Source organism: Trichosurus vulpecula, chromosome 3, assembly GCF_011100635.1.
Source record: "Trichosurus vulpecula isolate mTriVul1 chromosome 3, mTriVul1.pri, whole genome shotgun sequence".
NCBI lineage: Eukaryota > Metazoa > Chordata > Mammalia > Diprotodontia > Phalangeridae > Trichosurus > Trichosurus vulpecula.
In genome coordinates this window covers 165,142,620-165,157,434 of record NC_050575.1, presented here as the reverse complement: position 1 = coordinate 165,157,434, position 14,815 = coordinate 165,142,620, and positions in this window count along the sequence as shown.

Genomic DNA, 14,815 nt, shown 5'->3' with positions numbered 1-14,815 from the left:
TTTGTGAAAGGTAAAAAAAGGAGATTTCCCTCCATGCAGTTGAAAACTATAGAAAATGGGAAACAGGAGTGTACCTCTCCCCCTCCCCCACGCTCAGCCCCACAGTGTTCTCTGAAAATGGGTTGTATGGGGCTACAAGCCTGTTGTGAGAATAAAATCCTCTTTTGGGTTTTCATATAAAGCTCTCTAGGCAGGGACTTCTATAATCATCAAATGTTATTAATCCAGACTCAATTTGTTGGGGTGGGGGGAGGAGGAGGATGGCTACAAAATTTACTCTGGATCTTTTCCTTGTTGGGAAGTTCGGGGGAAACATTAGCTCAGAGACCCTGTACTTCCTCAACTCTAGGAAATGAATCAAAGATGGGAAGCCCGAGTAGCCTTACCAATGATTTCAGAGTCACATGGAGGCCTGGCCTTGGTGGTTTATTCTGAGTATCTCTTGTCCAGTGAGCACTCAGGGAACATGTCTTACACTTTCCCCTCTTCTATCTGGGGCGCCCTGTAGTCCCAATCATAATTGAGAAGAACGACAGTCCCTCTACCCCTCTTCCTGAGTAAATGCCAATGCTTCGTAGCAAATGTCATGCTTAGTCGGATAGCTGCTCCCAGAAACCACAGGGGTAGAGATGGTTCCTTATAGCTTTAAACTTATCCCACTTTGTTGTAGCATTTTACCGAGGCTGTGGTCCTTCCTGAGAGCCCTCAAAATTTGTAGCTAAGTCACCCCAGAGCTCCCTCGGCCCCACAAATAATCATAAAGCAGGGTGCTTGACTGAGAACAGAATATCACTAGACACTTCTGCTTGAGACGTGGCATCTATAATAGTCTCAATTAAGATTTAAGGTTTATAAGCAAGAATTCAAATCCCATGCTAGAATATGCCATTACTTGTGCACTATTACATGTATTCAGGGATATTTAACACAAGATGGAGTGTCCTCCTCCAGCTCATATATTGGGGAAAAAAGACTTATCGCTATATATGAAAACAAATTGGGCTAGAAATAGCTTATTAGCTTTTTCTGGCTAGTACCAAGCTTAGGGATTCCCTTTGTTACAGCTCCATAGCCTCCACTCCTCAGAAAACTTCTGCTCTCCTGCATGCTCAGAGGAGCAAAACAGGAAAATAAAACATAATAATGATAGCTGATGGGCGTTTCGAAGTTTGCAAAGTGCTCTCCATAAGGCCTAGTGTAGTGGAAAGGATGGTGACTCAGGAGTCAAGAGGATGTGGTTTCAAATCACACTCCTGATGTTTACTACCTAAGTGACCTTGGGCAAGTCACAACCTCCATGGGTCTCAGTTTCTTCATTTGTAGGACTAACATGGCCTCTGGGGTCCCTTCCAGCTCTGTGTCTTTGCTATCATTTGACCCTCCGAAGAACCCTTGGAGGTTGGCGGTCCAGGATGTCATTAGCTGTTTTATAAATAGGGAAACACGCTCAGAGTGGCTAAGTGATGTACCTAAGGTACACAGCTAGTAAAGAGTAAAGCTAAGACTGAATTCCTCATCTTCTGACTCACAATCTAGGAGGCTTTCCCTCCCACTCCATCCCAGTTGTTTCTCAGGCTATTGTTTTAAGGCTATGTAAGCAAGCTATCAGAGAGGGAAGCCTTCACCCTACTTCTGAGGACATAGTGACGATGCACCAAAGAGAGATGGCAGAAAATGACAAGAGCCATAGCCAAGACAGTATGGTTGAATAATACTAATATCTTGGCTGTAGAGTTAAAACTGCTGCCGGGGACATTTAGCCTCACAGTGAGAAATCACCCTGGTGGATCCAGGTCATTTTGCTATAAGTGGGTCAGCTGCCTCCAGGCAAAAGGCAATTGAGACTCAGGTCCTGCCCCAAGCACCTACCTGCCTGACTGGGCAGCTACTTACTTTCTCTGGACTTTAGTTTCCTCATCAGTCACAATGCTTAGCGAAGTGCCTGGTGCACAGTTGGTGCTTAATCAATGCTTATTAACTGACATAAGGGTATCAGATTGGTTGGTGGTTCTCAAAGTGTGATGGGTCCCCAAGACCCTTTCAGGGGGTCAGCAAGGTCAAAACTACTTTTGTAACAATACTAAGATGTTTTAATTTCTAGTATGATGAATATCAATAGACATACTGAAATGAAAGCTCTTTGGGGGTGTCGTCAATAATTTTTAAGAGTATAAACTGGGTTGTGAGACTGAAAAGTTTGGGAATTGCTGGACTAGATGATCTCTAAGCACCCTTCCAGCTCTAAATCTTATGAAGTCCCTTCCCCTCAGCTCACCTCTCTCATAAAGTAAGGGGATTGGATTCGATGATCTCCATTAGGTCCTTCCAAGTCTCTCAAGAAAAAGTGCTGTGCTTCCAATGTGAGGAATCCTTCTAAAGCTATTCTTTGGAGTCAGGGATAATGACAGACTGATACAGCTCATGAAGAAGCATCAGAGTTGGGATTAGGATGCAGGGTTGGGCTCCTGCAATAGTCTGAGGCTCCCAAGAACCTTGACAGTGACAAGTTGGTGAACCTCAGGGGCCTTATTTGTCTACAATAACTCCAGGCCCTAGGCCCAGATAGGCAAAAAGCAGAACAGATAGAAAGGCACTTGGAAGGGCCAGAACAGGGGAGGCTTGGGGGTTAAGGCCTTGAGGTTTCTCAGACCAAAGGACCTTTCCTCCAAACCAGTGCTTTTAGGGTGACTGTACATGTTTCTTAAAGAAATTGGTCCCATTTCAGGAGAAGTCAGGATTCCTCCGAGGTACTCCTTACATTGGTTCCCCAGGATCCCATTCTTGAGCAAATGCCAAAGTTTCTCAGGAAACAACAGGACCTCGGCTGGACAGCAGCTTTATCAGAGCCACCTGCCCCATTACTCCCCACCCCCAACTCCCTCCCCATCCCAGCTCACAAACTAGTGACCAGCGTTCTCTACCTATTCAGTTCTTAACCTTTGATGTGGACTTCTTGCCTCTCCCTGTGATAACAGAGTAACAGGATAGAGGACCTGAAGTGACCTAGGTCACTACCAGTTTTTATAATGAAGTATGCTTAAGTTAGGCCAAGGTGGTGAAGACTGAGGAATCATAGAAAGTCAGAAGTGGAAGGGACCTTAGAACACAGAAGGTTGAAGGTGTAAGAAACTTTAGCACAGAGGTTCTTAACCTTTTTGGTGAGATGGACTCCTCAGGAGAATGTTTTTAAATGCATAGGATTTGGGCAGCTAGGTGGTGCAGTGGATAGAGCACCAGCCCTAAAGTTAGGAGGACCCGAGGCCAAATCTGGCCTCAGGCACTTACTAGCTGTGTGTGATCCTGGACAAGTCACTTAACTCCAGTTGCCTCAAATAAAGTAAATAAATCCATAGGATTACAAAAGAAACCACTTACACTGAAATAATTGTCAAAATATATTTTTTTAAAAATTCACAGACCTCATGTTGTGAACCCCTGAAAGAGCCTACTAGAACATAGAATATCGAGTTGGAAGAGACTTTAGCAATCATCTCATCAAACCACCTCATTTTACAGATGAGAAAACTGAGACCTATGCAAGCAAAGTCACAAAGCTAGTCAGTAGGAAAGACAGAATTCTATTCCACATCTCTAGACCTCCCTGTTCAGTGCCCAAAGACAACACCAGGGCTGACTTTTTGCTCTGCACCCTCTTACGCACCTCTGGAGCATGGGCATAAGACTAGTCTGAGGCTGCCGACTCCTCCCTGTACCCTCCCTGCTTGGACACTTTCCAGCAATAAAGAACCATCCTTGGTTATATAGAGATACTGTGAAAAAAAATGTACTGAGACATAAGAGTCTTGAAGAAAATGTAAACCGAAAAAAAACTTTTATTAAAAAAACTAACGAAGCAAAATAAAGTGGAATTTTAAAGAAGTCCTGGTGAGGGTCTGGATGTTTCTGCAGGACTGCAGCAGTTGGAATGGGGCTTCGTCTTGATACAAATGGGCTTCCTTCTCACCCCAGCAGTGGGGCTTTGGGCTTTGGGGGCAAGAAACCATGGGTTGGTTTTCAGAGCTGACACCATAGAAGGAGAGACGATGAGACACGTTGCTTTATAAATAGATCAGATCCCTCCTCCCCTTCCCCCCTGTCTTCTACTCACAACCCCCTTTCCCACAAGGGCCTGACCTGGGAAATCTCCTTGTTTAGGGAGATGCCAGACTTGGGTAGTGGTATACCATTATAACACAAATCATTATGCCCTGGATTGAGCTCTACTACTGCTCATATAGACATTTAAACCTGATGCTGCAGTGAACACCAACACGAGTTCGCTTATGGCATAGGTGTTCATCTTTTCCCTTCTACCAGCTTTATAAAAACAATTCTACCACACTGGTGTATGGATCCAAGGCTGAAATAAATCCCTTCAGTTCCCATCTGTGAATGGAGAGTTGGGGGAAGATAGAAAACATAAGGAGAATTTAGTTTGATTTTCTCTTGTTTTCTTAAGACACCCCCAAGTTGTGTCCATTGTACCTTAATCCATTGTAAGGAGAGGAAATGCTTTCCCTCCCCCACAGGAAGGAAAGTTGGTTTTTTTTTTTTTCAGTAAGTCTTCCCCTAACCCACAGTATATTCATCTCATTCTCTTTGAAGATGGGCGGCTCCAGCTTCCTCCAGATGACAATACTCATCCTGTTGAGTGGGCAGAGGTTTTTGGGTTCCATTTTGGAAAACTAAGGACCCACATCCACTCGGTATAAATGACAATTACTTCTCAGGTTTGTTGTCTTTGCAACAAACAAAATGAAGTCATTTTAGATGTCTTCTTTCTTTTGTGCCAGAGGAAGGTTTTAAAGCAGGAAACTGCATCAGAGAGGGCTTATTTCAGGGTGGCTGTTTGGACTCTCAATGTACAATCAACTCATAACTTGCATAAATGGGCAGCCACAGGTATATGTGCACTCAGGAATTCAGAGAGTGGTGTAGGCTTACCCCAGTGGAAGTCAGTCAGTCAACAGACATTTTATTAAATGCTTACTATGTGCCAGGCGCTGAGGATACAAAGAAAGCCTGACACATAGTCTGTGCTCTTGAGTAGCTCACATTCTAATGGGAAAGACAATACATAAATAACTGTATACATACAAGCACTAGATATATAGTATGTAAATGGAGGGGATGCTTAGGAAGACGGCTCTAGCAGTTGGGGGTGGGGTGGGCAATGCAACACACACTAGGAAAAACCCCCTGAAGATGGGATTTGAGCTGAGGTTGAAGGAAGCCAGGGAAACCAGCGGGCAGGGGTGAGGAGGGAGAGCCAAGGAAAAGACACAGAGTTCAGAGATGCAGTGGCATGGCCGAGGAACAGTAAGCAAGCTGCAGCACAGTGTATGGGAAGGGGAGTAAGAAGCCTGGAGGGAGGGGTAGAAAGGAGCCATGTTGTGAAGGGCTTTGAAAGCCAGACAGATGATTTTATATTTGATCCCGGAGGTCATAGGGAACCACTAGAGTTTATTTTAAGAGGGAAAACATGGTCAGACCTGTACTTTAGGGAATCACTTTGGCGGCTGCGAGGAGGAGGGTGACACTTGAGACTGCCGATAGTCTGAGCAGGAGGTAATTGGCTTATCCCAGGGTGAGCATAGAGAAGGGGACGTATATGAGAGACTTTGTGAAGCCAGAAATGACAAAACTTGGTACAAGATTGGCTGTGAAGGAGGGAACCCAGTTGAAGGGTATGCGTATGCTTAGGAGGTTGAGCCTATAAGCTGATATGAGGCTGAGAAGAGACAAGAAAGAGGCACAGGGTGTTTTCTGGGGCACAACTTTGTGAGGGACATTTGCACTAAGAGAGGTTGCAAGTAGGGAAAATTGTGTTCCATGTGGCATTCAGCACTGTGGTGGAAGCACTCCAGCCTCCTAGGCTGATAGCAGGTTAAATTTAGAAGTCCCAATTTAGGGACGAGAGAGAGACACAGACACTGGGCTATGCACAACTGTTCCAGGTTACACTTAGGGAGCTGAAAGACTTAGGTCTCTTGCCGTCTGCCCTGGGCAGTCCTGACATTTCTCCAAGATGTCTGGGGAGCCAGAGTGTCAAAGCTTCATTCAGCACTTGGCTTCCAAACATAGCCCTACTTCAGTCTCTTAAAACAGCTTCTCTAGTGGTCATCCAATCTGGGGCTACTTAATGAGGAATAAAGAGAATAAACATGTCTTCAGAACATTTTCATTTCAGAAACATGAAAAAAGTCAACTTGCAATTACAGAAACTGAGCATTAAATGGTTGACCATAGGATTGGGGGTACTTGGTAATTAGTACATTACAGATAAATAATGTCTGAAAATTGAAAATTCACCTTAATTAGAATGGGAGACAATCAAAACTGGAACTTCAGAGGCCATCTAGTCTAAAACCATGGATTCCTCCAAGAACAGCCCTGAAAAGTGGTCCTTCGTGTATTGTGCCAATTCCTCCTTGCATGATCAGTCACAATAGGTGAAGACTACAAGCTTAGATGGAAAAGTCTCATATTCAGATCCAAAGAGGAGTAGGTTTCATGTAGAATTTCAGGAGGGCAGTTGCTTCTTGCCCTTGGTCAGATTCCCTTAAGTCTTCTGATGGCTCAAATACCCCTGTATTCATACACCTTTCTTCATTGCCCTTTAGGGGACATCTGCTATAGAAACGCTATCATCTCACATGGTTGGGGAATGAGGTCCTCTAGGAAATGAAATATTAACAAGTGAGTGCCATGTCACAAGACATGGATTACCAATTTTAAAAAAGTTACATGATGCTAACAATTGCTGAACTGCCTCTTAATGAAGCACCATGGTTCAGCAAAAAGAACACTGGATTTGGAGTCAGAAGACTTAGGGGCAGTTAGATGGTGCAGTGGGTAGAGCCCTATGTCTGGATTCAGGATGATCTGAGTTTGAATCTGGCCTCACACACTTACTAGCTGTGTGACCCTGGGCAAGTCACTTTACTTCTGTCTGCCTCAGTTTCCCCATCTCTAAAATGGGGATAATAATAGCACCTACCTATCAGGGTTGTTGTGAGAATCAAATGAAATAATATACTATATTATATATATATATATTATATTATATTAACTATATACATTCTGTTATTATTGTTAGACTCAAAATTGAATTCAGGCTCTGTGGCTTATTCTTTGTGTGACCTAAGCAAGTCACCAAACATCTCAGAAGTTTTGTTGCCTACAAAATCAGAGACTCCCTCTTTCTCATCACTATATGCTATGGTTTTTCAAGGACGCCCTTTAGTGTCTTTTTTGTGGCCCAACGCCATCATTGTGGACATTAATTACCGCTGTATCAGCAAAGCACGGCAGCTTGGCTTCACAGAATGCCAGACCACAGAGATTACTGAATAGAGGAAGATGTTTTGGGGAAATCAGGTTAGTTTTTTCCACCATCCAGGAGGCAACTAGAAAATAATCCCTAGCCCATATTATGGCTACCCAGGTCTACCTTAAACCAGGACAATAACTGTCGAAGGATCATTTCTTCCCCTCCCCCTCCCAAATCTCACCACTGGGTTAGTTCCCTCTCTTATGGTATTCATAGAAGCGATTAAACTGTTCCATTGGGACGAGCCTGATTTAGGCTCACGTCCAGCTGCCACAGTCGATGTTTTATGGTCTCTTTTTAATCATCCAGATGAAAGGTGGAATGGTCGAGTGTTTATAGCATGCCAGACTCAGAGTGAGGAGCTTGGTGTCCTATTCCTGGTTCGGCCACTTGTCTTAGTGGTAAAGTACTTAGGCTCTGCATGCCTCAGTTTCTTAATATATTAAATAGAGATGTGAAAAGCCATCTCCTTCCTCCCTCTGGCACATAGTTACTCATAGCTTTGGCATGAATTTTAAAATTACTAGCATTATTTAACTTGCTCAAGAATAAGATAATGGAAAATGAGATTTTAATGTACCCGTTGAGATTCCTTCAGGTTAACTTGATATCTTCAAAGGCAGGGACCACGTGTACTTTGAAGAAAAAAGTTTTTTATCAGTCTCAAAAAACAGTGACTGATGGCCACCATGTGCTTTCCTTGTGTGGAATATAGAGTTCTAAGATCCGATGTCTACTTTCAAGGAGTATATGATCTATTTGGGGAAGACAAAAGCATGTAATAGTATTTCACTCACTGAGCAAATTCAACTATCTGGGATATTGTTATGAGTGAAAGAGAAAGGTCTCTGAGCAGATAAAACATTTCCCAACATTTGTGTGCAAAAGCTCATACAGAAGAACCCTGCAAGCTCTTAGTGCCTATTGACTCTTATTTCAGGCACAGTTCTGAGAAAACCTTAAACATCTGATTTCCCAGCTCAGTTAAACTCAATTGATTTAACAAATATTTGGATTAAGCACTGAAGATACCAAGATAAAAACAGAAGTCCTTTCCCTCAAGGATCCTATATTCCACTTGGTGGGATTAGGGTGATGGGCACTACATGTACAAGCATAATGCAGAATAGGAAATGATAGCGTCCACAGATAGGGAGACTCAGAGAAAGCGTTCCTGGAATATGTGAAAAAGGAGAGAGCATTTTATCTTGGTGGAGGGTGCAGAAAGGAGGGGATCACTCATAACCTTTGAGCAGTAAGTTGTAGTGCTGGGGTTGGAAGTCAGACCGTAAAGACTTGTAGAGTGGAAGGGGGCAAAGAAGTAGAGGCAATCAGTGTGGAGGACATTTTCTTCTTCTTTTTTTCCTTTTTTTAGTTTTCAATATTCACTTTCATAAGATTTGGAGTTCCAAATTTTTTTCTGCCTCCCTTCCCTCCCCCCTCCCCAAGATGGCATGCAATCTGATACAGGCTATCCATGTACAATAATATTAAACATATGTCCACATTAGTCATGTTGTGAAAGAAGAATCAGAATAAATGGGGAAAAAACAAAATAAAAAAAAGAGAGAAAATAGTCTGCTTGGATCTGCATTCAGACTCCATCAGCTCTTTCTCTGGATGTGGATAGCATTTTCCATCATAAGTCTTTTAGAATTTTCTTAGATCGTTGCATTGTTAAGAAGAGTGAAGTCTATCAAAGCTGGTCATTGTACAATGTTGCTGTTACTGTGTACTATGTTCTCCTGGTTCTGCTCACTTCATTCAGCATCAGTTCATGCAAGTCTTTCCAAGTTTTTCTGAAATCCACCTGCTCATCATTTCTTATAGCACAATGGTATTCCATTACATTCATATACCACAACTTGTTCAGCCACTCTTCAATTGATGGGCATCCCCTCAGTTTCCAATTCTTTGCACACCACAAAAAGAGCTGCTATAGATATTTTTGTGCATGTGGGTCCTCTCCCCCTTTTTATGATCTCTTTTGGATAGGGACCTAGAAGTGGTATTGTTGGATCAAAGGGAATGCACAGTTTTACAGCCCTTTGGGCATAGCTTCAATTTGCTCTCCAGAAGGGTTGCATCAGTTCACAACCCCACCAGCAATGCATTAATGTTCCAATTTTCCCACACCTTCTCCAACATTTATCATTTTTCTTTTTTGTCATATTAGCCAGTCTTATAGGTGTGGAGTACCTCAGAGTATTTGCATTTCTCTAATCAATAGTGATTCAGAGCATTTTTTCATATACCTTTAGATAGCTTTAATTTCTTTATCTGAAAACTGCCACATCTTCACATCCTTTGACCATTTATCAATTGGGGAATGAGTTGTATTCTTATAAACTTGACTCAGTTCTCTATGTATTTTAGAAATGAGGCCTTTATCAAAGACATTAGTTGTAAAAATTGTTTCCCAGCTCTTTGCTTCCCTTCTAATCTTGGTTGCATTGGCTTTGTTTATGCAAACCCTTTTTAATTTAATGTGATCAAAATTATCCATTTTTCATTTTGTAATGCTCTCCATCTCTTGTTTGGTCATAAATTCTTCCCTTCTCCATAGATCTGACAGGTAAACTATTCCTTGTTCTCCTAATTTGCTTATGGTAACACCCTTTATGTCTAACTCATGTACCCATTTCGACCTTATTTTGGTATAAGGTGTAAGATGTTGGTCTATGACTAGTTTCTGCCATGCTATTTTCCAGTTTCCCCAGCAGTTTTTGTCAAATAGTGAGTTCTTATCCCAGAAGCTGGAGTCTTTGGGTTTTTCAAACAGTAGATTACTATAGTCATGGACTACTGTGTCTTATGTACCTAACCTATTTCACTGATCTACCCCTCTATTTCTTAGCCAGTACCAAGTAGTTTTGATGATTGCTGCTTTATAACACAATTTTAGATCTAGTACAGCTAGACAACTTTCCCTTGCATTTCTTTTCATTAATTCCATTGATATTCTTCCATAGACAACATTTTCTACCATTTTGACAGTTAAAGTGGGGAAAGAAATACAGGCCAATAACTTGAGGAGATGGCTGGTCAAAGAGAGACCAGAGCAGGGAAGGAATCATTAGATAAGAAGAGTAAAGATTAGAAAGAAACAATGATTAATAGGACAAACTCCTGGAGGAAGCCGAAGAGAGTGGGATCCAAGGGCACAAGACGAGAGAAGTTAGGAGAACAGCCACTTTTTGCCCTCAGACTGGAACAAGAGGAAAGAATTGGGGAAAATGAAGTGAGGTTTTGAGGTGTTGTGTGGAGAAGATAAAGGAGTTCACTATGATTTTCTCAGTAAAGAAGGAAGCGAAGTCATTGGCTGAAGTGGGGATAGTGTTGGGGTCTTGTAGACAGAGAAGTTCTGGAACATTCTTTATAATAGAATGTGACTGGCAGAAAATCAATTGGATGTGAGTAAAAACTGCTGAGCAGCAGTGAGGGCCCAGTTGAAGTTAGAGAACCCGAATTTGTTGCAGATGTAGTGAATTCAATTTCGTTACTTTCTCCAGTATTAAATTGCTCAGGAATATGAGCCAGTGAGAAGGCAACATGGTGGAAGTGACCCAGGACTGAAGATTAGCAGGCTGTAAAAGAGCCAAAGGACAAAAGAGATTCAATGGGGGGAAGGTAATATACCTTGCTGAACAGGTTAGCTACAAGGTTAAGACTTAGGAAGGTAGGAAAAGGAGATCAGAACAGGGATGACAGATCAGGAAAGCAGGGAGGGACTGGGGCGGCCAGAGGTTGAAATGAGGACACATGGCAGGCTTAGGAGGATTGAGGCAGCAGGACAGGTTGGAAAGACAGAAAACATGATCAGAAAGGGAAAGTGCAGCATTCAAGCCAATGGAGGCAGATACAACAGGACTGAAGAGGCTGATGAACCAAGAGGCCAGAGTGTTTCAAGAGATATCAGCGACATTACCAGGGATGAGGGCAGGGGTTGGGATAGAGATAAAAACCATGAGCCAGGTACTGAACTCATCAAGAAAGGAGAGGAGAGTAACCCAGAGGTCAGTAGAAGAGAGCAATAAGGATCCAGACAGGGTAATGTAGAAAGATGGAGTGAATTCAAAGAGTTTAGCCACTGAGTGACGGTGGCAAAGGGAAAATCTGAAAGTATCAGTGGGCAGCAAGGGGCACACTGACTCTTCCTCCTGTCCTTGTGTATTAGGAAGTTTGAGAAACATAGTCAACATTGGAAAAGGCGGCAAAGCAGGAGATGATAACTACCATTCATATTGTGCGTTAAGATTTGCACAGCACCATACACACACATACACACACACACACACACACACACACACACACACACACAATCTCATTTAATCCTCACAATCCTGTGAAGTAGATGCTTTCATTATTATCCCAGTTCTACAAATAAGGAAACTGAGATAATCAGAGTTTAAATGCCAGCTAATAGGTGTCTTAGCTGTAAATTGAACTCAAGTCTCCCTGATCTCAAGTTCAGTCCTCTTAGCTGGTATGCTACCTAAGATGGCTAGGTTTCCACAAACACCAGAAGAGTGAAAGAGAGAGATTCAGGAGGAAGGGGAATTTTAATGGGGGTGGGGGGAATGCGGTATTCCAGAGGGTAGACAAAGACAGGGACTAGGGAGGAAGAGAGCTGAACTGCATAGGGATATTGAGTAGCAACAAAGTAGGTTTTTTGTTTTGGCAGATAAAACTCGGAATTCCAGGGACTAGGTGGCAAGAGGTATGGATTGGCTAACTATGGATGGCTAACCAATGACGTAAAAGCTGTAAGGTTGAATCAGCGTCAAGGATTTAATTAGGATCCTAGTATGAGGAACCTCCTGCCACTGGTGAATCCTAGATGAAGTCCTTCAGCTGATCAATGCAGGGGGTGCTAGTGGTGCTGGTGGTGCTGGTGGTGCTGGTAGCCTCAGCAGGTACCAGTTTCCCTGTCAAACTGGCCTTACTCTTCCTTGAACATTTACTCCTTGGGCTTTCTTGGGTACCAATTCAAACAGGGACCCGGCACAAGAAGCCTAAATACCCAGCAAATTTCTGCACAACATAACTACCCTGAAAAGTGTGCCATAACAAACACATTTCCAAGCTCAGATTAGTGTTTCATTCGAGTCCCACATCCTTGCCCTTCCAGAGTCCTGCCTACATCCATTGCTCTTTTCTCCGAATTAGGAGAGTAGAGGGACATGAAAATACTCTGATGGGAAGAAACAGAAAAGACTACTTAAATGAAAAAGCCACAACAGTTATGGGGCCATTTTGTTCAGTGACAAACTGTATACTTCAATAGGCCCTAATTAATAGCACCACTTTGGAGACTGTCTTTTGCCTTTCTTTGTGTCTCAAGCACTTGCCACAGTACCTGGCACATAATAGACATTTAATAAATGCTTGCTGACTCAATTTGACCACTGTGTTGTTATAAGACATAATCATGATCCTGATTCATTAAGAAAAGCTTCTATTATGTCCAGGAGACATGATATGCAGAGAAATGAAGGCAGGGAAGTAGATGACAGATTTTAGAAAGATTTCCACCAGAATTATTATTCAAAATAATAAAAAAGAACATTTTTATGCAAAAGGTTATTTCAGTTATGTGGAAAATTCACTTACTTATGTGGAATATCATATTCCCCAATGATACTACATCAAGGAGGCATTATTTTACCTAAAGAGGTAGCATATGCTAAGTGTTAATTAAGCAAGTTCATTATAGTAAGTGCTACAGTATTATCCCTTCTTATCATCTAGAATAAGGTACACAACACATGCTTAATAAAAGTTTTGTAAGACAAAGATGTAATGGATAGAGTACTGGGCTTGGAATGAGGAAGATTTATCTTCCTGAGTTCAAATCCAGTCTCAGAACTTACTAGCTGTGTGATTCTGGGCAAGTCACTTAACACTGCCTCAGTTTCCTCATTTGTAAAGTGAGCTGGAGAAGGAGATGATAAACCACTCCAGTAGTTTTGCCAAGAAAACCCCAAATGGGGCAATGAAGAGTTGGAAGTGACCGAAATGACCCAACAACAATAACAACAAAGAAAAAGAAGCTTGTGGAAAGAGGAGAACTTAACATGTTCAAAGTTTAACTTCAAGGTCTTTACAGGCTAAGTCATTCTAGTGCGTAGGATTTTGTTCTTAATGACCACAGTACCATCCAGACCACAAAAGCCACATTCCACCATTGCATGAATGTGAAGCACTCCCTTAGTTTGCAGGACATGTTGCACTGATTTAACGTTTTGTTTTTTTTTTAATAGGCTAAAGAGCTTGAAGGATTCGGGCTAGTATCCTGTAGTAAACTGCCACCCTCCCAGACACAATACAGAGGTGATGTCCAGTTTATAGATGTCTGACCCTTATGGCAGGCAGCATGTGGCCATGGGAACTCCCGCTGAACTGGGAACCGAGATACTTGGATTCCAGTCCAGGCTCAGACAATGACTAACTGTGTGACCTTGGTTCAGTCCTTCACTTTTCTCAGGGACTGAATTAAGATACTCTTCAAGGTCCCTTTAAGCTCTAAAATGCTATGATACCAGGAGCAGGCTTAGAAGGTTCAAAGAATGAGCCATTTCCTCAATTATGTTTGTATGAAGTCAAATCCAGAATAGAACTAAATGAAGTTGTCTGAATGAAGTTCAGTCCACCTAACTTCAGTTTGGATGGTGAGATTAATTCATAAATATCATTGGTTTTTAACCTAGTAAAATTTTTTAAAATTCAAATGTGCTTCCTATCTCACTGGGTTTTTTTCCCTTGTGTGTGTGTTTTTTTTAACTCAAGGAAAGAGTTTGGTTTTGTTATCAACTGTATTGTATTTTAAGCCTTGACTTCAGATTGCAAATAAACTGTCCAGATAGCAGTTGGATCAGCTTGCTCCCTGATATTCACTGGCTGAAGGCCTCATGGTAGGTCAGCGGAGAAGGCATCCTCACTAGATGTTTGATGTGATCTTGGATTTGGCCCCCAGGTCTGGCTGTTAGCAATGAAATTTGAGCCCTCTTCAAGACATCTTAGGGCAGCTCTGATAAGCAAGGCTTTCTGTTGAGCTTGGCTGTGGAGGAAATGATTTACTAGTTGGTGGTAGGTGAGCATCATGCAATTGTGTTTGCCTTCCTCACCTCCTGTCACCATCTCCATGTGGTAGACTGAGCATTTAACATGCCAACTGGGTAATTATATGGGAGAGAAAAAAAAGACATTCCGCCAACAAGCCCATTACTTTCTATAAAGCTGAAAAGAAGAGCAGGAGGTGTTGCTGCAGTTCTTTGTTGGGAGATAGCATCGAGGTTGCCACTCCACACTGTTACAGTCACTTTCAAGACAAAATGCCACAGGAAGGAGGAGAGAAAGTCAGATTCTACTTTCCGTATGAAACCATTATGGAGGGAGCTACAAAGACTTTATAGGATCATGGACCTCAAGTTGGAAGGAACTTCAGAGGTCATGCAGTCCAACCTCTTCAAACTACAGATA